The sequence below is a fragment of the Lissotriton helveticus genome, chromosome 1_2, assembly GCF_964261635.1.
Source record: "Lissotriton helveticus chromosome 1_2, aLisHel1.1, whole genome shotgun sequence".
NCBI lineage: Eukaryota > Metazoa > Chordata > Amphibia > Caudata > Salamandridae > Lissotriton > Lissotriton helveticus.
In genome coordinates, this window is record NC_136058.1 from 383,670,010 (window position 1) to 383,694,771 (window position 24,762).

Below are 24,762 nucleotides of genomic sequence, written 5' to 3' on the forward strand. Positions count from 1 at the left end.
AAAGATTTTTTGAGAAAGCAACTATAGTTGTCCGCGTAAATTGATAAGTCTTGAATGAATGTCACTATTTTTCGATATAACTGAAATATAGGTGAAATGACTAAGCCCGATTAGATAAAGGGTTGAAAAGTTTAATACGTAGGAATACTGCAAATATGAAGGGTCCAATTTTTAGTTGTGTATTTTTCCTTTTTATACAGCCAAAAGCAACAACTAAAGATCCTGGTATTTAGCCTATACTTTATATGCTACCTGCATAAGAAAAGTCACGCTAACGGTCCACCTGGGCTTGAACGCCCAGTTGGCAGTGACTGCATCCCGTGGAGATAGGCCGAGTACGCAGTAAGTAAAAGCCTTTCTGGGTTTACGCGCGCTAGTGTGTCTATCAATGTAGCCCCTGCCCTTCTTTTCCCCTCTCTCTGCAGGTCACATCGGAATGTCGACTAATGTACGAAAATGGTGATCCAGCAGACGAAGAGACGGGAAAAAGGGTCTGATTATGGTACCTAACCGCGACAAACCCCGAATAAAACAACCAAAAATAATGTGCACACATGATTAAGCATTCTTACGTCTAACTAAATAGGGAAAGTTTAGGGTATTTCGAGGTAAGGGTTACACAAGTACCCTCCGCCGAGAGGACTAGGGATATTGCCAATATTTAAAAACATACTACCTCCTTCTCGCATCCTCTTAGACATGTAACAAAAAAAAACTGCCCCATTGTTCTCTAATTGACACCAACCGTTGTCTCAGCCTGGAAACACATTTACTAAAAAGACTCGAAGGATACCACCGTGAGCATTAGCCCGACCAGGTCAGTTCATGACCAGTTGCCAACGGCGTAAGTGTGTACAATCAAAGCCACCAGTAAAAGGCAGCCAACGAGTAAAAGAAAAGAAAAGGGTAAAAAGAGCTTAGGATGATGAGGATGCGCAGCATACAGAAAAGGATAATTTTGGCCAATAACTGTTTTATGTTTTGTCTTGGATCTTTGTATGTAATACATGTACTGTCTCCCCCGTCTGAGTTTGTGTGTACGTGATGTATGAATCTACGTCGTCCCTCCGCGTGTGTTTACGCATTACTTAACCCCTGCTGTTCTATGTTGTGTGCGAACTGAATGGACCATTATTGTACGCGTTTCTCTCTCTCTCCCCACGACATACGTGTACTGAATGGTTCGTTTAGAGTGCGAGTCTCTCTCTCTCTCTCTCTCTCTCTCTCTCTCTCTCTCTCTCTCTCTCTCTCTCTCTCTCTCTCTTTCACTCTCCAAAAGCCCCTGTTTCCTCTTTTCCTTGTATGGTGACGTTGTGCCCCTCCGGCACAAAACATAATTGGGTTTCCTCGAACGCAAAGGTGTTCAGCAAAATTGACCAAAACCAAAACGATTTGTGACTTGCCATATTACTACCTCTCCTTTCTGCAATCGATAGAACCCAAGTTGGTAATGAAGGAAAGGACAGGTAAGACGACGGATGTCCCCTAATCTGGCCTTTTATAAGGGAACTATAACGTCAATGGTCTTCTGTTTCTCAGTTCGTTAGAAATGCGATCCCCAATGCCCCGATTGCCTCACCCCCTTGCACCTAAGTGCGGATGTCCAGAGTACCCCACTTCTTCCGATCGACCCCAGCTCCCTGTCCAAAGCACCCACGCGCCCCCGATCAACCCTAGCCGCATGTCAGCTACTCACGAAACGTAATTGATGACCTCGATTAACGGTCATTCCCCAGGAAAGCCATGTTTTACATCTGCCCCTTCCCCCTTCTTCATGACGATAACGCCCCTGCTTGCGAGAGTTAGCCGACCCCGAAGGGAGATGTAAGATTGTCGATACTTGGGTTAAAGGGAAGGACGAGTCTCCACATAAGGACTCGATTTTGAATTTGACGTAATACACTGTGTATAAAAGTCCAACTTCTCTCATCATATGTCGCAAATGAACGCTAAGCAGGTCTATGAATTCCCTTCTACAGACCCCATAAGTAACGACCTCTGACTGTGACCGATGAAACTATCCCCCACCTACTCAGGAATGGGGAAGGAATTGAGATGTATATCTGTTCTCTCGACCAGTTTTTCTAAAACTTGTTTTTCACCCATTCAAAGATACAATCACCGGAGGAGAGGAGCTGGACGTGACGCACAGCCTGGCCACAGATCATGGAACACGTGCGACCGCAACCAAAGGTGGAGCTGCAGAGCAACGAGGCGCGGGACGAGGCATAACTTTCACACTCAGCAGATGGAGGAATGAAGGGCTGCCTTGAAGCCCTCGACTCGCTGACCCACTTGTGCCTGAAGTCCCCCGTCCCCTTTTGAGTCCGACTGTTGGGCTTGCCTGCTCGTTGTCCTTTGCTCCCTTGGTCCCTTGGTGTGTTCAAAGATCTGGCCCCGCTCCGCCCTCTCTTCCCTCGATTATCCAACCAACTCACCCTTTCCGCATAAACTTTTCACTATAGAATAAGGTTTTGCCACGGAAAAAGAAAAGACATGCAGGTGCCCAGCTTGGGGCACCCCTAAGAAGATAAGTTAGGAAACAGGACTGTGATCTAACAGCAGAGGACTGATCGCACCCTGCAACGTGTAAGGATGAATCCGAGCTGGACCTATAGCTCCACCGCCGGTGCTCAGCAGCGCCAACAAAAGAAGACGGACTCTGTTAAAAGACATCGCGACAAAGACCCTCCCCCTTTCCAGAACTTTCTACTTACCCCTTGACTAATTGCTTGGATCGAATTGAATCCCTCCCTCAACCATTTTTTGTATTGCCTTTTAAAAATGTTTCATCGGTCACTCATGTGGTTAGTTTTTCAAAAGTCCCCTATAGTACTGACAAGACCCGGAAGGTATCAGAGCGTTCTTCCTGTATGTTGATGTCACTAGAGAGAAAATGTGAACCTGATTTTTTTATGTGTCAGAACATTTGTTCTTGATTCTACACCGACTAAATATTATGCCGATTTCTAGGCTTGTATGAAGAGCCCAACAGATGTAAATTAACATGTATTGTATTCTGCCTATCACATCGACTGTGTAAAAATTGAACTTGCTTATGTAAAAAAGCGGCGACTGTTAAAAATAGCAATGTGTATGTACATAAGCGGCGTTCATTTGTGTTCACAGTACCCCTTGGTGTAAACAGAATGGATATCGCTAAAACTCTGACTGTGTTGTCCCACTAGCATAGACCCATGCACACACGTACACGACAGCCATTTTAGGCACCATGGTCTCTCAGTTTGCGGTCGATCGCCAGCGCCCCTTCCCTGACCCTACAAGCTTCCCCCATGCACCCTGGCTGCCCCTCTCCCACATGCGCGAGTCATGAGCCCACCCCTCCCGCATGACTCTGTCCCTAAGAATCGCACCCCGCGCCTGACCAACACCTCCTGTCCCTCCATGAATACCCCTCCTTTGATGACCTCTTCCTCTGAGCCTGAATGTCTGCACGGACCGCTGGTCATCCCTTAGCCTGAGGATACAGTTCATTGTCCACTACTGTATGCACTCGTCTCTCTTGAAAGGAGCCACTATTGATCATGACCACCCCACCCCCTGAGATTCGATCAGGAGCACACATTCCAATGGAATCAGCAGAACACTCAGCTGCGTGACAGCCCCCTCCTATTGCATGGAGGATAAGGGCCCTTACTATAGCCACGTGTTGGAACATCTTCGTACTTTACAATGTCTTGATTGTAATGAAGGATGTGTGTGTGCCATAAACCTGTGTATAAAAGACGAAGCCTCAGAGAAACTTGTTAGAGCACCTCCCGAAGACACTATGCGAGTGTCCCAAATGACAGGCTCTCCTCATGAGTAATAAACCTTTTTCCTTGTCTTCCTGCTTCCAGTGCCCGTCTCTTTATTTGGTAATTATTCAAGATGGAAACGAAGAGTCGCCCTGCACCAGCAGCCTGGGCATCGGGTGCGATCGGGGCTGACTTTTTAACAGCTTCACTCACAGTGTGATTTTAGGCACATGATCAGAATGTTACATATAATCTACCATGTCTGTCTCTGTAAACAGTGTGTGTGTCTCTGCCTAAGATCACACTGATGGATGAATCAAGCTTCACTCACAGTGTGATTTTAGGCACATGATCAGAATGTTACATATAATCTACCATGTCTGTCTCTGCCAACAGTATGTGTGTCTCTGCCATAGATCATACTGATGGGTGCATCAAGCTGCACTCACAGTGTGATCTTAGGCACATGATCAGAATGTTACATATAATCTACAATGTCTGTCTCTGCAAACAGTATGTGTGTCTATGCCTAAGATCACACTGAAGGATGAATCAAGCTTCACTCACAGTGTGATCTTAGGCACATGATCAGAATGTTACATATAATCTACCATGTCTGCCTCTGTAAACAGTATGTGTGTCTCTGCCTAAGATCACACTGATAGGTGAATCAAGCTTCACTCACAGTGTGATCTTAGGCACATGATCAGAATGTTACATATAATCTACCATGTCTGTCTCTGCAAACCGTATGTGTGTCTCAGCCTAAGATCACACTGAATGATGATTAAAGCTTCACTCACAGTGTGTTCTTAGGCACATGATCAGAATGTTACATATAATCTACCATGTCTGTCTCTGCAAACAGTATGTGTGTCTCTGCCTAAGATCACACTGATGGATGAATCAAGCTTCACTCACAGTGTGATCTTAGGCACATGATCAGAATGTTACATATAATCTACCATGTCTGTCTCTGCAAACAGTATGTGTGTCTCTGCCTAAGATCACACTGATGGATGAATCAAGCTTCACTCACAATTTGTTCTTAGGCACATGATCAGAATGTTACATATAATATACCATGTTTGTGTCTGCCAACAGTATGTGTGTCTCTGCTTAAAATCACACTGATGGGTGAATCAAGCTTCACTGACAGTGTGATCTTAGGCACATGATCAGAATGTTACATATAATCTACCATGTCTGTCTCTGCAAACAGTATGTGTGTCTATGGCTAAGATCATACTGATGGGTGAATCAAGCTTCACTCACAGTGTGATCTTAGGCACACGATCAGAATGTTACATATAATCTACCATGTCTGCCTCTGCAAACAGTATGTGTGTCTCTGCCTAAGATCACACTGATGGGTGAATCGAGCTTCACTCACAGTGTGATCTTAGGCACATGATCAGAATGTTACATATAATCTACCATGTCTGTCTCTGCAAACAATATGTGTGTCTCTGCCTAAGATCACACTGATGGATGATTCAAGCATCACTCACAGTGTGATCTTAGGCACATGATCAGAATGTTACATATAATCTACCATGTCTGTCTCTGCAAACAGTATATGTGTCTCTGCCTAAGATCACACAGATGGATGAATCAAGCTTCACTCACAATGTGTTCTTAGGCACATGATCAGAATGTTACATATAATGTACCATGTTTGTGTCTGCCAACAGTATGTGTGTCTCTGCCTAAAATCACACTGATGGGTGAATCAAGCTTCACTCACAGTGTGATCTTAGGCACATGATCAGAATGTTACATATAATGTACCATGTCTGTCCCTGCAAACAGTATGTGTGTCTCTGCCTAAGATCACACTGATGGGTGAATCAAGCTTCACTCACAGTGTGATCTTAGGCACATGATCAGAATGTTACATATAATCTACCATGTCTGTCTCTGCCAACAGTATGGGTTGTCTCTGCCTAAGATCACACTGATGGGTGAATCAAGCTTCACTCACAGTGTGATCTTAGGCACATGATCAGAATGTTACATATAATCTACCATGTCTGTCTCTGCAAACAGTATGTGTGTCTATGCCTAACATCATACTGATGGGTGAATCAAGCTTCACTCACAGTGTGATCTTAGGCACATGATCAGATTGTTACATATAATCCACCATGTCTGTCTCTGCAAACAGTATGTGTGTCTATGCCTAAGATCACACTGATGGATGAATTAAGCTTCACTCACAGTGTGATCTTAGGCACATGATCAGAATGTTACATATAATCTACCATGTCTGTCTCTGCAAACAGTATGTGTGTCTCTGCCTAAGATTACACTGATGGATTAATCAAGCTTCACTCACAGTGTGATATTAGGCACATGATCAGATTGTTACATATACTCTACCATGTCTGTCTCTGCAAACAGTATGTGTGTCTCTGCCTAAGATCACACTGATGGGTGAATCAAGCTTCCCTCACAGTGTGATCTTAGGCATATGGTCAGAATGTTACATATAATCTACTGTGGTTTTGGGTTCAAATCAGGCCTACATACTCTGTTAAACTCTCGAACGCCTTAGTATAGAAGTTGGCACGGACACTGGAAAAGGTAAAAGACAAGTTTATTAAGACCCCATGGGGTGGTGATACATTCCTACAGCACCCTTCGGTAATGTAAGAAGTAGCACACCGAACATCGGCGCGCGACCTCTTTTATATAGTTTAATAGCAATAAAAAGATAGGCGGTTACAAGTTACACATTTTAGGTACATATAAGGTCATTTTTTGGAACACAGCCAGCACGTGGGAGGAGTTCAACGGCACTGGTCAGTTAGTGTGAACATTCCTAAAGAGTGACCAGTTGATGCATAGTGCGCATGTGCGCTTGACCAGTACTAAAAATAGCCTGTTGCCGAGCAGAATAGTGACCATGGGTATCGAGAAAGGACAAAAGGGCACACTGACCACGAGGCAGCGTGTTCATAGGAAACGGAAGTCAGAGGGATTCAAAATGGCCCCCGTTCGTTTGGTCAAGTTAACAGAAAAGACCGTGTAGCTGTGCTAAACGCTAACTCAGGAGCTGCCAAAACACGACAGACGGCCCTTTTAGCATTTAGCAAAAGCTACCTCATAGTGGACGTAGTCAGAATGTTCATCCTCAATGTTAATAGCCATTATTTTCAATACTTCATCATTGATCAGTTTCTCTTGCTTAACAATAGCTCGTTTGGACGGAATACAGGCTGTAATACATACAGAACATAATGTAGGGCCGCATTGAATACATAGACAAAGAAAAAATAGTACTCCAATAAAAACACAGAGAATCGTTAATAATTTCCAACCCCAAGTACTAAGCAGGGTCCAGAACCAACCAGAAAAGGTCCATGTTCCATTTTCTGGGTGGATCTCAGCAGCTATTTTGTGTAATTTTGTAATCGAATCATATACAGAAGGTGAGTTATCTGGTACGTACACGCAACAACTACTTCCGATGACGCGGCATGCTCCACCTCTATCAGCTAGTATCACATCTAGAACCATTCGATTCTGGAGCGCCACAATTCTGGTAATTTGCAATTCCTCAGTAATATTCCCTAAAGCGGAGGCAGTTTCATTAGCGACGGCTTCCACCACACGTGTAAGCCGCCTTATCTTCCTGCTATTCAGTGCAGCTCCTACGAATGAAAATAACCCTAAATTGAAATCTACATATTGTTGTAATGTGGTATCAGTCTGGTCTATTTCATCAAAATCTATTGTTCGCTTGACCCTGTTCAGTATGAAATCATGGTACAGAACATAATCATTGTGGTACATGGGAGGAGCAATAAATACAGGTGGTAATACAAAATCTATATAACACGTTCCTAACCATCCCAATGGTAGACGATGGTATCCCTTATTTCCACAAATGAAATATGTGTTACGTGAAGCTACAAATGCAATTCCAGTTGGTGTATCAAAGGTAAGTGTAATATTACATTCACTGCGGCCTACCGGGATTGTACCTTTATTTCTAATACACAAATCTGCTTTTGTATCAATGACTGTTATCATATGCGAGCTCGTCACATTTATAAGTCTTTGATTTGTATATACACGAGGTGTAGAAACATTGTCCGGACGGTATTCTTCCCATTCAAATTTAGTTCCTTCAGCATGTGGATAGCCGTCTTTGTCGTTATAACATATTTTATTCAACCGAAAAAGTAGTCCACCTTTCGTTGGCCATCGCAGAGTAAAAAGAAGAGTGTACCAAGCATGACAAGAACCATTATGAGAAAACGGGAGAGGAATGAGTGGTGTTCCTCCCTTCTTCTGATGTCCGGGCAACATCCCACATACCCAACAATTGGACGTGTTGGTCATGTTATGAGTATGATGCAGAATCTTAATAAAGCTGTTATTCAAATAAGTCTGCCTATGTCTTTCTTCGTGAAAAGGCAGAGTGAAATGAAAATGTTCAGATGGACTTGGAGTGGTGGGCAGCAAATGTTCTCGTATAGGAAACAACAGTTCTATAGTCCAGGCTAATACTGCGATCACCACTACGGTCAAGACAAACAAAACAGCACCAAGAATTCTCCCTCTTCGTGTCGAAGGAGATGCCATAGTTCACAAAACAATACTCTTCAAAAACAACACTAAGCCGGAAAAATAAAAGAAACGATGGTTCTGAACCGAGGCTGCCGTTGATTTGTTCTCCGGGATTCAAGACGGGTGTCGCTACACTTGGCAGAACTGATCCCCCCCCCTTGATATTCCCGGCTTCCGTTTCACAAACCTCAGAGCGGTTACCAACCAGTTTCAAAAACACAAAAGGAATCTTATTTCCTGGGGCGTAGATTATACTTCACTTTATCAGAAACAACGTGGTCCGGGAAGGCTCCCTCCAATTCATCAGGTGTGACAGCTGGGCTCTTTTCTGTATCCAAAATCTTTCTGTAGTCGGATAGCACCACAGGGCTCACCAGATCCGGAGAGACACGACGGCAGTGCGTTGAATGTATCCACCGCTTCTTGTTGGTGACTCTCACAGCAGTTCGCGTAGCCAGCAGCACTTGCTCAGGGCCATGCCATCTCGGTTCCAAACTGCTGGATCGCTCAAAGACTTTGACCATCACGTGGTCCCCAGGGCGGAGATCGTGAGCCTCACCAGTGGAGTTATCAGGGAGCGCCTCTCGAACCTGTTGATGAATAGAAAGCAAATCATTTGTTAATCGTGCCAGATAATCGTTCATCATTATACAAGGCATATCATGTATCAAACGAGGTTTTGGAACTCCCCAAATATTCATAGGCCTTCCAAACACCACTTCGTAGGGTGTGAGGCCAGATCGAGAATGTGGCACTGATCGAATGGACAGCAATGCCAAAGGCAAAGCATCCGGCCATTTCAGAGATGTAGATGCCACTATCTTTGCTAGCTTCAGCTTCAGAGTTGCATTGTATCGTTCTACTAAACCTGCTGATTGCGGATGAAAGACAGCATGGAATCGTTGCTTGATTCCCAGTCCTTTCAGGACATATTCCACTACTTTTCCAATGAAATGAGGGCCATTATCACTCCACATAAGTTTACAAACACCGTAGCGCGGGAAGTACTCCTTAAGTAACACCTTGGCTGTTGTCAATGCTGTATTGTCTTTCGTAGGGTAAGCCTCAATCCATTTGCTGAAGGCACACACCACTACTAGGACATACTTGAGATTATTACAGCGCTCCAGCTGGATGTAATCCATTTGTAGTACTTCGAATGGTGCAGTAGGTGGAACAAACCCACCTTTAGGAGTATGAGTCCCTTGTCCAGGATTGTGCTGCAAGCATATCAGACAGGTCTGCACTACTCTCTTAGCCGTGCTAGCAATGTCAGCATTTTCCCAAACTCGTGCAAGCAATTTAGTAATTGCGAGAGCTCCAATGTGTGCCAATGTGTGCCAGCCCGTGTGTCATTTGCACCATTGTTTGTAAATAGGCCATGGGTAGTTTCCATCTCTCCATATCTTTACTACGCCAGCAACCCTCATCATCCAATACTCCTTCAGTGGCCCATTTCATAAGTTCTGCCTCTGATGCTGACTTCTGTATATCTAGTATTTCTTCTCTAGCATCATGCCACCGCTCAGCTTGTGACTTCACCACATACATGGGGAAATTATTTTGCAGCATAGCGGTCTCTCTTGCAATACGGTCTGCAAAAGCATTGCCTTGTCCGTCACCTTTTTGTGTGCACTGCACTTGACTATTGCAACTTTCTCTGGGCATAACAGTGCATTAAGGAGATCGCGTACCAATTCTCCATGCATGATGTGTACTCCGTGTGAAGTCAGGAATCCTCGTTCCTTCCAAAGTAGGCCAAAATCATGCACTACTCCAAAAGCGTAACGACTATCCGTGTAAATGTTCACACATAGTCCAGCACTTAACTCACATGCCTTCGTTAAGGCTATCAACTCAGCCGCTTGAGCCGATTTTTGGGGTATCCGTGCTGCTTCTACCACAGTCTTAAGTGTCGTGATCGCATACGCTGCGGAAGTCGTACCATCTGGCAACCTCACGCACGATCCATCAACCCACAGTTCCCCATCCACATCTGGAAATGGCGTATCCTGTAAATCGATACGACCCTTTGTCTGTTCCTCAGTCAGAAAAACACAATCATGTTGTTCTTCCTTCTGGGTCTTAGCAACAGGATCCGGCAGTAAAGTAGCAGGATTCAGTGTCGCACATCGTTTTAGTGTGATGTGCGGCGCCAACAACGTTAGCTCATATCCTGTCAAACGGGCACTGGTTAGATGCTGCGTTTTTGTTTGATTCAGTAACGCATCTACCGCATGGGGAACCAGCACCAACAATTTGTGTGACAAAACTATTCCCTCACTTTGTCGTATCGCAACTGCTGTTGCTGCAACTGCTCGAAAACATCCAGGCAACCCTCGAGCCACAGGGTCGAGTACCGCCGAGAAGTATGCACAAGGCCTCTGTTTGTCTCCGTGTGTCTGCACTAACACTGACAATGCACACCCATCCTTCTCGTGTACATATAATGTAAAAATCTTCGTGTAATCAGGTGTACCTAACACTGGTGCAGAACAAAGAGCTTGTCTCAATTGTTCAAAAGCGTTCTGACATTCATCCGTCCATTCAATGGGAATCGATGTGTCTTTAGACAACAATGCTAACAATGGTTTAACAATATGCGAAAAACCCAATATCCATTGCCTACAAAAAGACGTCAAACCTACAAAGGCGCGAATATCCTTCTGAGTGCGAGGGACTGGAGTATCTAGGATTGCTTGAATTCGATCCGGTGTCAATGCACGGCCCTCCTTAGACAAAAGATGACCGAGGTAGGTCACCTTTGGTCTACAATATTGTAGCTTTTTCTTCGAAACTTTATGATTATGTTTAGCCAGGAAGGAAAGCAAAGAAAAGGTACTCTTCTCACATTGTTCTGGCGTGTCTGCAGCAAGTAAGATATCGTCTACATATTGAATGAGAACCACTCCCTCTTGTAAGTCAAAGGAATCAAGCTGTCTTTTTAATGCCTGACTATAAATGCTAGGACTTTCAGTATAGCCTTGAGGAATTCGACAGAATCTGTACGATTTATTATTTAATGTAAAGCCGAATAGATATCGACTGTCAGGATGTACAGGGATCGAAAAGAAGGCATTCTTCAAATCGATAACTGTAAAAGTAGTTGCCGTCGGTGGAACCAGCGTAAGCAACGTGGTGATGTCAGACACCACCGGGTACTGAGGCACTACTATCTTGTTTATTTCCCTCAAATCAATAATGAAACGGTAAACCTTAGCATCTGTATCTCTTTTAAGGATCGGTAAAATTGGGCTATTGCAAACATTGTAGGGGACTTCCTCAACTACTCCTGCCAAAATCAAATCGTTCACAATGTGCATCAAAGCAAGTTCTCCTTCTCTGGAAATCTTATACTGTGGGACACGTGGTAGAGAGACTCCCTCCTTTACAGTAATACGTACTGGAGGGATTAACATCTGCCCCACATCCGAGTCAGAAGTGGCCCACAACGTGTTTGGTAAGGAGGCCAACACTTCAGATTCATGGAGAAAACACACTCGCTCAAAGTCTGGGTAATTCTCATTCAACACAACTCGCACTCCTTCTGGGGCACAGCGAATAGTAGCTCGAAAGTGTTTTAACATATCGAGTCCAATAATATTATCTGGTGTATTTGGAGACAACAAAAAGGGACATGGGGCAGCAAATTTATCAACATGAAATGCAACTGGTTGAGACAATGGGCTAGAAGTAGGTGTTCCATCGAACCCTATTGCTGTAATTACCTCGCCAGACAGGGGAGCCCTTGGAACCAAGTATTTGGACAAAGCGCTACGAGTAGCTCCTGTATCGACCAGAAATTGATCAGTAGAACCCAGAACATGTGCTTCTATGTATGGACCCCTCTGATCAACTGGTACCTCAACCGATTCCACACCCCATCCTACGCAATCCTATGCGTAATGCTCATCCCGTGGTTCAGCAGGACCACCCTCATTTATCTGATATTGATTGCGATTATCAAACGTATTATAATCTGACTGACCACGACCCCTTGCTCCATATCCTCCACGATCATTCGTGCCATAACCTCCTCTTGACCCTCCATAATAATTCCTAGATCTCCCACTTCCTCGTCCCCTCAAATTACGCTGCTCTCGAAACACCGGACAGTCTGCAATCCAATGCCCAAACTGTTTGCAGTATGCACATTGATTCACAGAAATGTCAGAGCGAGGGGGAGGGGCATTACTGTATGATCCTCGCCCTCCTCTGTTATTTCCTCTCGTAGCCTGAACCTGGGCTAACATTACCTTCGTCTTCAAATCCTTTGCTTTCTTTTCACTACTTTCTTTTGCCTCTAATTCCTGTCTTTCATAATATTGAGCCATAGTTAATAAAGAAGCAGGGGTTGCTGTGGTCCATGAACTTTCACTCGCTTTCAATCGTTTCGCAATCTCCGGTAGGAGATTAGCCACATACTTATCAACGAATAAATGCCTGCCAGTATCTTCTGTCAATAATTGACCACTGTAATCATGGAACGCTTCCTCGAAGCGAGAGAAAAAATCGGAAACTGATTCATCCGCTTTCTGCTTACAAGAGGCTAATATAGTCCAATCAATCTTTTTAGCGGGAGCAAGAGTCTTTAGTTTTGTTAGTATGGCCCCTGGAAGGTCTAATATTAATTGACACGGCTTACATGCTGGTTCTCTATCTAAATCAGCCTGAACAAGATCTTTCCAAGTGGCCCCGAGAGTCGTGAGGTCATCAAACCTACGAATTACTCTCCACATATCAGGGGGCAATATCAACCCGAAAAATAGATCAATATCAACTAACGTCATGATACATGAAGAAATTGCACTTTCAACATTTTCATAAAAAGCCGCAGGGTTTTTACGGGGATCAGGTGAAGCGTTCTTAAGCGCCATGACATCTGCTCTATTCCAAGGCGTATAAACCCAATTATATACAAAATACCCTTTCGCGTCTTTGGATCTTTTATCATCATCTGTGCCATCCCCTTTATGAGGGACATATAAAGGCGCAGCTTCTCGCATAGGTCTAACATTAATCGCAGCGATCTTATCTGTTTCAAAAATAGGGCATTCTTTGGATATCCCCGTCGCTCCGGACGTAGACGAATTCTTCGACTTTTCCAACTCCCGTAGTCGTGTCGCCTCATTACGCAGTTCAATCAAACGCTTGAAGAAGTCGTCCGCATCTGAAAGAACAAAAAGACCTTTACGAAAATACTCACGACCCTTTGATATCTCCTTTGGTTCTAACTCGAGAGAATATTTTCTATACCGCTCAACAACTTCATCTCCAAAATGATCTAAAAAATACAGTTGTTCCTTATCAGGCCACTGTTCCATTTGTTCAGTAACGTCAGAAACAGTAACAGTATTAGTATTTAGTTTTCGTGCAAATGAACGTAATTCCGCAGCTCGTTCCGCATGTAACCTGGTACGCTGTGTTCGATCACTATCCTCGTCTGATTCCTCGCTCGGAGCCGTTGGTGCGACGTACGGGGGTGGACAACGATCTAGTAATGAAAAATCATCCGTTTCATTAGTAAGGACTGGATAGAGAGGACGCCTGATAGGGAATTGACCATTAACCTGTAAATTGCGTTCTCGTCTCTCCCTCTCTTTCTTTTCCTGTAATTCCTTCTCCTGTAGCTGTAAAGCTTTGTCATGTGCAGCCTTCCGCTGTACTTTCTCCGCCAAGGCTTCCTCACGCTTCGCTCGTTCACGCACCTCTTTCTCCCACATACGCACACAATCAAACATATCTTGTCTAGACCTTCGCTGAAACAAACACTGCTCTACATATTGTACCTTTCGAAGGTCAAACGACCCATATAGTGGCCACTGTAATTCATGATCAGTTTTAGTATACTTATGCCATAATGTACTATACATTATAGGTGGAATACCGAATTTGACATACATTTCACGATTTGGAGTCCCCTCTGGGGGAGCCGGCTGTTTTTCACTTAATCGATAATTGGTACCATTTTCAGAACAGCACATCCTACGGAGAGTGCTAAAAACAGGCATGTTTCAAAAAGTACCATGAAAGCACGATACTACAAAAGTGACACCTAACGCGGTGGACCGTTCAAATCAAATAAATCAGAGAAATATCCCTACATGCCTGCCTATGTGAGGTGCACTTCACATATTCAAATTCAAATTCAAAGATTCAAAACGTTAGCTAACAAATTCAAATTCAAATTCAAAGTTTCAAAAAGCCACAGTAAGTGTCAGTAGACTACCTCACCAATCAAAAGCTTACCAATTTTCCTTTCAAACGTCCAAAGTCCAACTGCCAAGTTCTGTGGTCAAATCAGCCAAAACGGCACATCACGACAATCCAAGATCAGAATCTCAGTCGAAGACCGGCGCCACCTGGAAGGTCAGATCGGAAGGACGGGAAAACACACCGTGGGTGCCGAGACTCGGGTCACTCAGTGGCAGCGTACGCGTCCATGGCGAGTTTCCTGACCTTCGTCACGACCTCTCCTTCGGGCATCCGAGTCGCCGATGAGTCCCTTCGTGGTCGCCAAGTGTGGTTTTGGGTTCAAATCAGGCCTACATACTCTGTTAAACTCTCGAACGCCTTAGTATAGAAGTTGGCACGGACACTGGAAAAGGTAAAAGACAAGTTTATTAAGACCCCATGGGGTGGTGATACATTCCTACAGCACCCTTCGGTAATGTAAGAAGTAGCACACCGAACATCGGCGCGCGACCTCTTTTATATAGTTTAATAGCAATAAAAAGATAGGCGGTTACAAGTTACACATTTTAGGTACATATAAGGTCATTTTTTGGAACACAGCCAGCACGTGGGAGGAGTTCAACGGCACTGGTCAGTTAGTGTGAACATTCCTAAAGAGTGACCAGTTGATGCATAGTGCGCATGTGCGCTTGACCAGTACTAAAAATAGCCTGTTGCCGAGCAGAATAGTGACCATGGGTATCGAGAAAGGACAAAAGGGCACACTGACCACGAGGCAGCGTGTTCATAGGAAACGGAAGTCAGAGGGATTCAAAATGGCCCCCGTTCGTTTGGTCAAGTTAACAGAAAAGACCGTGTAGCTGTGCTAAACGCTAACTCAGGAGCTGCCAAAACACGACACTACCATGTTTGTCTCTGCAAACAGTATGTGTGTCTCTGCCTAAGATCACACTGATGGATGAATCAAGCTTCACTCACAGTGTGATCTTAGGCACATGATCAGAATGTTACATATAATCTACCATGTCTGTCTCTGCAAACAGTATGTGTGTCTCTGCCTAAGATCACACTGATGGGTGAATCAAGCTTCACTCACAGTGTGATCTTAGGCACATGATCAGAATGTTACATATGATCTACCATGTCTGTCTCTGCAAACAGTATGTGTGTCTCTGCCTAAGATCACAGTGATGGGTGAATCAAGCTTCACCCACAGTGTGATTTTAGGCACATGATCAGAATGTTACATATAATCTACTATGTCTGTCTCTGTAAACAGTATGTGTGTCTCTGCCTAAGATCACACTGATGGATGAATCAAGCTTCACTCACAGTGTGATCTAGGCACATGATCAGAATGTTACATATAATCTACCATGTCTGTCTCTGCAAACAGTATGTGTGTCTCTGCCTAAAATCATACTGATGGGTGAATCAAGCTTCACTCACAGTGTGATCTTAGGCACGTGATCAGAATGTTACATATAATCTACCATGTCTGTCTCTGCCAACAGTATGTGTGTCTCTGCCTAAGATCATACTGATGGGTGAATCAAGCTTCACTCACAGTGTGATCTTAGGCACATGATCATAATGTTACATATAATCTACAATGTCTGTCTCTGCAAACAGTATGTGTGTCTATGGCTAAGATCATACTGATGGGTGAATCAAGCTTCACTCACAGTGTGATCTTAGGCACATGATCAGAATGTTACATATAATCTACCATGTCTGTCTCTGCAAACAGTATGTGTGTCTCAGCCTAAGATCACACTGATGGATGAATCAAGTTTCACTCACAGTGTGATCTTAGGCACATGATCAGAATGTTACATATAATCTACCATGTCTGTCTCTGCAAACAGTATGTTTGTCTCAGCCTAAGATCACACTGATGGATGATTAAAGCTTCACTCACAGTGTGATCTTAGGCACATGATCAGAATGTTACATATAATCTACCATGTCTGTCTCTGCAAACAGTATGTGTGTGTCTGCCTAAGATCACACTGATGGGTGAATCAAGCTTCACTCACAGTGTGATCTTAGGCACATGATCAGTATGTTACATATAATCTACCATGTCTGTCTCAGCAAACAGTATATGTGTCTCTGCCTAAGATCACACTGATGGATGAATCAAGCTTCACTCACATTGTGATCTTAGGCACATGATCAGAATGTTACATATAATCTACCAGGTCTGTCTCTGCAAACAGTATGTGTGTCTCTGCCTAAAATCACACTGATGGGTGAATCAAGCTTCACTCACAGTGTGATCTTAGGCACATGATCAGAATGTTACATATAATGTACCATGTCTGTCTCTGTCAACAGTATGTGTGTCTCTGCCTAAGATCACACTGATGGATGAATCAAGCTTCACTCACAGTGTGATCGTAGGCACATGACCAGGATGCTACATATAATCTACCATGTCTGTCTCTGCAAACAGTATGTGTGTCTCTGCCTAAGATCACACTGATGGATGAATCAAGCTTCACTCACAGTGTGATCTTAGGCACATGATCAGAATGTTACATATAATGTACCATGTCTGTCTCTGTCAACAGTATGTGTGTCTCTGCCTAAGATCACACTGATGGGTGAATCAAGCTTCACTCACAGTGTGTTCTTAGGCACATGATCAGAATGTTACATATAATGTATCATGTCTGTCTCTGCCAACAGTATGTGTGTCTCTGCCTAAGATCACACTGATGGGTGAATCAAGCTTCACTCACAGTGTGATCTTAGGCACATGATCAGAATATTACATATAATCTACCATGTCTGTCTCTGCAAACAGTATGTGTGTCTCTGCCTAAGATCACACTGATGGGTGAATCAAGCTTCACTCACAGTGCGATCTTAGGCACATGACCAAGATGTTACATATAATCTACCACGTCTGTCTCTGCAAACAGTATGTGTGTCTCTGCTCATATTATTTCACTGTCTCTACAGAAAAAAGGCTACCTATATATTAGCAAGACATAACATTAATTTCTCATTACATGTAACATCCTGGTCATGTGCCTAACATCACACTGTGAGTGAAGCTTTATTCACCCATCAGTGTGATCTTAGGCACATGACCAGGATGTTACATGTATTCTACCATATCTGTCTCTGCAAACAGTATGTGTGTCTCTGCTCATATTATTTCACTATTCAACTAAGCATATTATTCAGCCAGATCCATTTAAAATCAACATATATAACACACCCTGGATCTTGATTGCACAGCTTTGAGTCTATTTCAGAAGAAAGAGACATAACAGACATGCTGCCTAAGATTTCCTACTAGTACATGTATTAAGCAAATTATTCATCCAGATCCATTTAAAATCAAGCTTGACTCACAGTGTGATCTTAGGCACATGACACACATGTAATGACAGACATACAAAGAGAGAAATGACACACATAAAAAGAGAGATTATGCACATGCATAGTGACATGAGATACAGACACGGAGCACCTTTTAAGCTAAAAGAGACAAACTGTTCAAAGGCACAGGTGATATTATTGAAAAAGCCAGACATTTTACCAGAAAACTTTTTACATAGTAATTCATTTATGACACAAAGCAAAGCACATGTAATGTAAATCAGCCTTATGTTGTATACTAGTGTTTGTATCGTTTATTTATTGTAATTGCTATGTAATATGTTTGTAGTGGTCTATAATATGTTATTTTTTCTTTACCACAGAATATAATCATCTCTACAAAGGAAAAACAATATGCCGTCTAAACAAAGACGTGAAAAGCCATATTAAAAGGATTTAAGGTCTACGGAAAGAAAAATACAAGACTCATCTAAAACAAAATCTTCAGTGAAAAAAAATAATGCTCCTGGTAAGCAAACTAAACATTTTCTCAGGAACTTCTTGAAATGTCAAAAAATAAAACATGTGACTTCAAACAAAAGTAAGACACCTTAAATTACAAAAAAGAAAGTGTGTCCCTCCAAAAATGTTAGATCTCTAGAAGGAGATGATATTGTCTATTAGCAATAGACGGAGAAATCAATTTATTGAAATTCGTAGACGAATGTTTTATAACAGAATTATATCCAATTTATTAAAAAATGGAAAAAGGTATAAAAAAAAGACCGCTTTTTACAAGAACAAAAGAAACATAGTTAAGATTGTGGATGAAGCATTTAAAGTGAAAAATAAATTGTTTAGTTTAGTAATGAATAGAATTTGTACACTAGATAAAGTAATCAATGTGTTCAAATCAAAATGTAAGTGGAGGAAAGTAATTAATCGGACTAATTTTTGTGATTTTTTTCTGGAGAATGGAAGCATAGTTCAAGTTGTGAGCCATTTTTTAATGAAGAAAGTTACTTTCAGGATAATGATTTGGTGCATGCAGTTGACACCAGTGGTCGAGCATATGAGGTGAAGGGCGGTTGTCCGGTTGAAACAGAAAAGATTGTGCCTAGAAATACAGAAGAGGTGTTAGCTGATGAAGTTTTAGGGAGATGTCCTAAGGCTCCAGTGTATACTTGGAATTGTAGTAGTATTTGTAGTGTGCGACAGGATTCAATTGATTTGTTTCGCAGTTTCTTACGGACATATACTAAAAAAAGTGTAAAACCAAAAATTAAAATTTTACAAGAGTTAGATCCTTGTAGAGTGAGACAAAAAACAGGTTTGCAAGGGCATTCACTGGCTTGTCTTTCAAGAAAAGTGCTCCTCACATATATATGCTGCTATGGATTAAAGATGCACCAAAATTTGGAACAGATTGAGATGAGAAAGTGATGAGTTTCATTGAGCAGTATTCTACATGTGCTGTTCTGAAAAGTACAGAAGAAAACAATTTAAGACATCAAGTTTTACGCTTTCAAACCCATCGTTGTGGGAAATACTGTCATCGAAAATACAAATCCAAGGACAAGTTCTACACGAAATGTCATTTTGCATTTCCACGTCCAGTAACATCGAAAGGAAGAGTGAATAATTTTATGTCTTCTCTACGACATACTGTGACAAGAAAATCACCCAAAAATACATACAACCTAAGAAGAAATGAGGAGTCCAAATACATAAATGACTACAACCCAGACATTTTGTCCATGTGGAATGCTAACATGGATATTCAATATGTTGCTGATAACTCTATTGCTGTGGCTCGATATGTGACGTCTTACATCACAAAATCAAAAAAGACGGAACTGAAGGAAATGTGGGAGGAAATTTCACATGAAAAGAGTCTAAGCAAGAATTTATACAGTTACAGTCTGAAGATGTTGTCGCATCGAGAAATTGGAGCATACGAATGTTCTGATCGGTTATCATCAGCAAGTCTATATGCCAAATCTAGATAATCTTTACATAGCTTATTGATGCTGCCAGTAGAGCATGATAATAAATTACAATACCACAAGCTATCTGGAGAAGCTTGTTGGGAAGTTGCAAGAGTCCTAAAGAAAATGAGACTTCTTATCATTGATGAAGTAAGCATGGTATCAAATGTAATGCTTGCTTTTGTGCATTTAAGAATGCAAGAAATTCTTAAAACAGAGTATGATGGGTTATTTGGAGGCAAACACATCATCGTTTTTGGAGATCTACTGCAACTAACTCCAGTGAAAGGACAGCCAGTGTTTAAAATGCTTACACATGAAGATACCAGGAAGTGCCTAGGAAGCATTGGAAATGTTAACATATGGTTAAATTTCAAATATGCAGAACTGCTTCAAAATATGCGACAGGCAAAGGATGAAGATTATAAAAATATTCTACAAGATGTTAGAATTGGAAAACTAACTGAGCATGGCAAAGAAGCTTTACATGGACGATTAATTTCAAATGTTTTTCCAAAAGAAAACATTCTCCCACAGAATATTTTAATGACAATTCCTGAAAACAAATCTCTTATATGCTTGATGCCAACTCTAAAAGAATGTTCAATCTTCAACAACAAAATGTTAAAGTTGGAAAATCAAGAGATTGTGAAACTGGAAGCTATTGATAAAATAGAACATGAAGGAGCAACTATTGTTTTGTCTGAAAAGTTGAAATCAAAATTGGATTCTTTAGAGAAGACAATATCTAAAACTCTTTAAATTGTCGTATAATTTTACGACGTAATTTAAATGTGGAAAGAGGTTTAGTATATGGAGCAATGGGTCATGTTGTTGATTTTGTGAATTACCGAAATAGAGATGGAATTGAATTTATAAAAATTAAATTTGATGGTATTGAAGAAGTACAACAAATTAGTTGTTGTTCTGCCCGATTTTTGCTTGTGAAACATTTATATGTCCGCCGAAAACAGTTTCCTGTTTCTTTGGCATATGCAGTGACTATTCATAAATCTCAAGGTTTAAGTGTGGATACTGCTTTGGTGAATATTGGAAGTTCTGTGTTCAAGGAGGGTATGGCATATGTTGCTTTATCTCGAGAGGCAGAACTTTATCTGGATTGTACTTGATTGATTTTGATGAGACAAAGATAAATGCAGATCTAAATTGTGTAAAAGAATATAATAGGTTAAGAAGAGAGTATGCTCCAAATTTATTCAATATCCTCTATTTGAAAAGCATGTGGTAGGCCGAAAAAGAAGAAATTAGAAACATTGTAGTGAAGTTGTAGCAAAAAGAAGAAAAGTGGATGAACCAGTAATTGTAAGCAGAAAGGAAAAGGATTCAGGTAAAGATGTTGTTGGATTTCAGTTTGAAAACAGTTCTGGTGTCAACTGCTATGCTAATGTAGTGGTTAATGTTGTTTTTTTCTCCAAACTTGACAAGAACAGATTGCTGAAAATCGTGATCAAACATTTTGTTGTTTGTTGAATTCTGTGTTTGACAAATGTAGCAGTGATAGAACAAAAATACAAAGTGTTTCTGAAATTCGAAATGTTTTAGACATATGTTCTGATCAAAAACAATTTTCACAGAATATTCAGCAAGATTGTCAGGAATTTCTAATGTATATGCTTATTGTTTTACAAGATGAAGGTGTAGATGTAGAACATCTTTTTGGCCTTTCTTATAAATGGCAGCATGACTGCGACAATTACTTATTTTCAAGCAGTACTACAATAGACACTGAAAGATTTATATATTTGACTTTACCAGACTGCAAATCAGTGGGATTTAATAATCTAGTTAGACAAGTAAATCAAGACATGGTCCGTACTCAATGTAAATCTGCAATGCTATCAACAATATTTATACAAAGATATGGACAGTATGTAATTTTAATGTTCCAACGATGTAGACCTGATGGAACTAAATTGACAACATTAATTAAAAAATTTGTGGCTTCTCAATTATCAATTTCAGGAAGAACCTTTACAACTGTAGCAATTATTTACCATGATGGTCCTTCATCAACATCAGGACATTACACAGCTTATTTAAAATGTCATAAAGGATGGAATCACTGTAATGATACTCAATTGACTTTCAAACAACGTTTGCCTTCTGACTTACAAAATTCTTACCTAGTGTTCTTACAACCAAAATTTTAGGGAAGGTAATTGGCCTATGAAGATTGCAGCAGTTATTAAAATTTAGTTTGCTGTTCAAAGTTACTTTCCGAGTGACAGTGATGAAGATAATCAAAAACATGTAGTTCTGATAGAGGTAGTATATGTATTTCACATAGTGTGTGCTGTGAGTATTATAGAAAATATTAGTAAAAAGCAAGCTAGAGGTGGAAATAAAACTATTGTTTCATAATGTAAAAGATGTTGGAGCTTTTCTTTCAGAAACTCAGGTAAATGAGAGATTAAGAATACTCTTGACTAATTTCCTAAGAAAAGGACTTTCCATATACTATTTGGCCTCGTGGAAAAGTAGATGGATCAAAAGTCAATCAATCAATCAATCACAGCATTTATATAGCGCACTACTCACCCGGAGGGTCTCAAGGCGCTAGGGGAGGGGGGGTCGCTACTGTTTCAACAACCAGGTCTTGAGCTGTTTCCTGAAGGCGAGGTGGTCCTGGGTCAGGCGGAGGTGGTTCGGGAGGGAGTTCCAAGTCTTGGCGGCCAGGTAGGAGAAGGACCTTCCTCCTGTGGTGGCTCTTCGGATGCGAGGGCGTGGCCGGTCGATCGAAGTTGACGTGTGGGAGCGTAGAAGTTGAGGCGGCTGTTGAGGTATCCTGGGCCTTGGTTGTGTAGGGCCTTGTGTGCGTGGGTGAGGAGACGGAAGGTGATTCTCTTGTTGACCGGTAGCCAGTGCAGATCTCTCAGGTGTCCGGAGATGTGGCTGCGACGGGGGATGTCCAGGATGAGTCGTGCTGAGGCGTTCTGGATCCGCTGGAGTCTCTTCTGGAGTTTGGCGGTGGTTCCGGCGTAGAGGGAGTTGCCGTAGTCCAGGCGGCTGGTGACGAGGGCCTGGGTGACCGTCTTCCTTGTCTCGGTGTGGATCCACCGGAAGATCTTACGTAGCAAGCGCAGGATGTTGAAGCATGACGAGGAGACTGCGTTGACTTGTCTGGCCATGGAGAGGGAGGAGTCCAGGATGAAGCCCAGGTTGCGTGCGTGGTCTGTAGGTTTGGGTGCGCTGCCGAGGGCGGGGGGCCACCAGGAGTCGTCCCAGGCGGAGGGTGAGGATCCCAGGATGAGGATTTCTATCTTGTCCGAGTTCAGTTTCAGGCCGCTGCTCATCATCCACTTGGCTACATCTGTCATCCCTTCGTGTAGGTTGGCTCTGGCGGTGGCGGGGTCGTTGGTGAGGGAGAGGATCAGCTGGGTGTCGTCGGCGTAGGAGATGATGTTGAGGTTGTGTTGGCGTGCGATGGCTGCGAGGGGGCTCATGTAGACGTTGAAGAGGGTTGGGCTGAGCGAGGAGCCTTGAGGAACGCCGCAGATGACTTCGGTGGCTTCTGATCTGAACGGGGGGAGGCGGACTCTCTGTGTCCTTCCGGCGAGGAACGAGGTGATCCATTCCAGTGCCTTCCCCTGGATTCCGACGTTGCTGAGGCGCTGCACTAGGGTACGGTGGCAGACAGTGTCGAAGGCCGCGGAGAGGTCTAGGAGGATGAGGGCCGCTGTTTCTCCGTTGTAGAATAGGGCTCGGATGTCATCGGTAGCTGCGATCAGGGCGGTCTCGGTGCTGTGGTTGGCCCGGAAGCCAGACTGCGAGAGGTCAAGGGATCCGTTCGTCTCGAGGAAGGCGGCCAGCTGCTTGTTGACGGTCTTCTCGATGACTTTTGCAGGAAACGAGAGCAGCGAAATGGGGCGGTAGTTCTTGAGGTCGGTGGGGTTGGCTGATGGCTTCTTTAGTAGAGCGCTGAGTTCGGCGTGCTTCCAGCTCTCCGGGAAGGTAGCGGTGTCGAAGGAGGTGTTGATGATGTCCCGCAGGTGGGTTGCGATGACGGCGTCGGCCTTGTTGAAGACGTGGTGAGGGCAGGGGTCGGTCGGAGATCCTAAGTGGATGGAGTTCATCGTGCGGATGGTGTCTTCGGTGCTGATCGGGGTCCAGGCTTGGAGGGTGGTGGTGGGAGGCGGTGGTTCGGTCGTGGCGTGCGTCGGTTGGGAGCTGAAGCTGTTGTGTATGTCCGCGATCTTGTTGTGGAAGTAGGAGGCGAGGGAGTTGCAGATGTCTTGTGAAGGGGTGATGTCGTTGTTTCCGGCGTTGGGGTTGGAGAGCTCTTTAACGATGTTGAAGAGTTCCTTGCTGTTGTGGGCGTTGTTGTCCAGTCGTTCCTTGAATGCAGTTTTCTTGGTGGCGTGGATCAGTTGGGGGTGTTTTTGGGTGGCGAGCTTGAGGGCAGTCATGTTGCTCGGTGTTGGGTCTCTGCGCCAGGCTTTCTCGAGGGCTCGGCAGTTCTTCTTGGAGCTCTTGAGTTCGTCGGTGAACCATGGGGCTTTCTTGCTCCCGGGTCTGCTAGGCGGGGTCTTCAGAGGGGCGAGGTCGTCTGCGCAGTTGCTGATTCACTTCGCGAGGTTGGTGGCCGCCTGGCTTGGGTTCGTTGCGCTGGTGGGAGGGTTCATGCTCAGGGAAGTCGCGAGCTGGTCGGCTGTGATCTTGTTCCAGCTTCTGCGTGCAACCTGTTGCTGGTGGTGGTGGATCGTGGTCCTTCTGAAGCTGAAGTAGACGCAGCTGTGGTCCGTCCAGTGGAGTCCGGTAGCGTGGCTGAAGGCGATGTCCTTGCTGGATGAGAAGACAGGGTCGAGTGTGTGTCCGGCGTAGTGGGTGGGGGTGGTTACCAGCTGCTTGAGACCGAGGTTGGCGAGGTTGTCCAGCAGGGTGGTGGT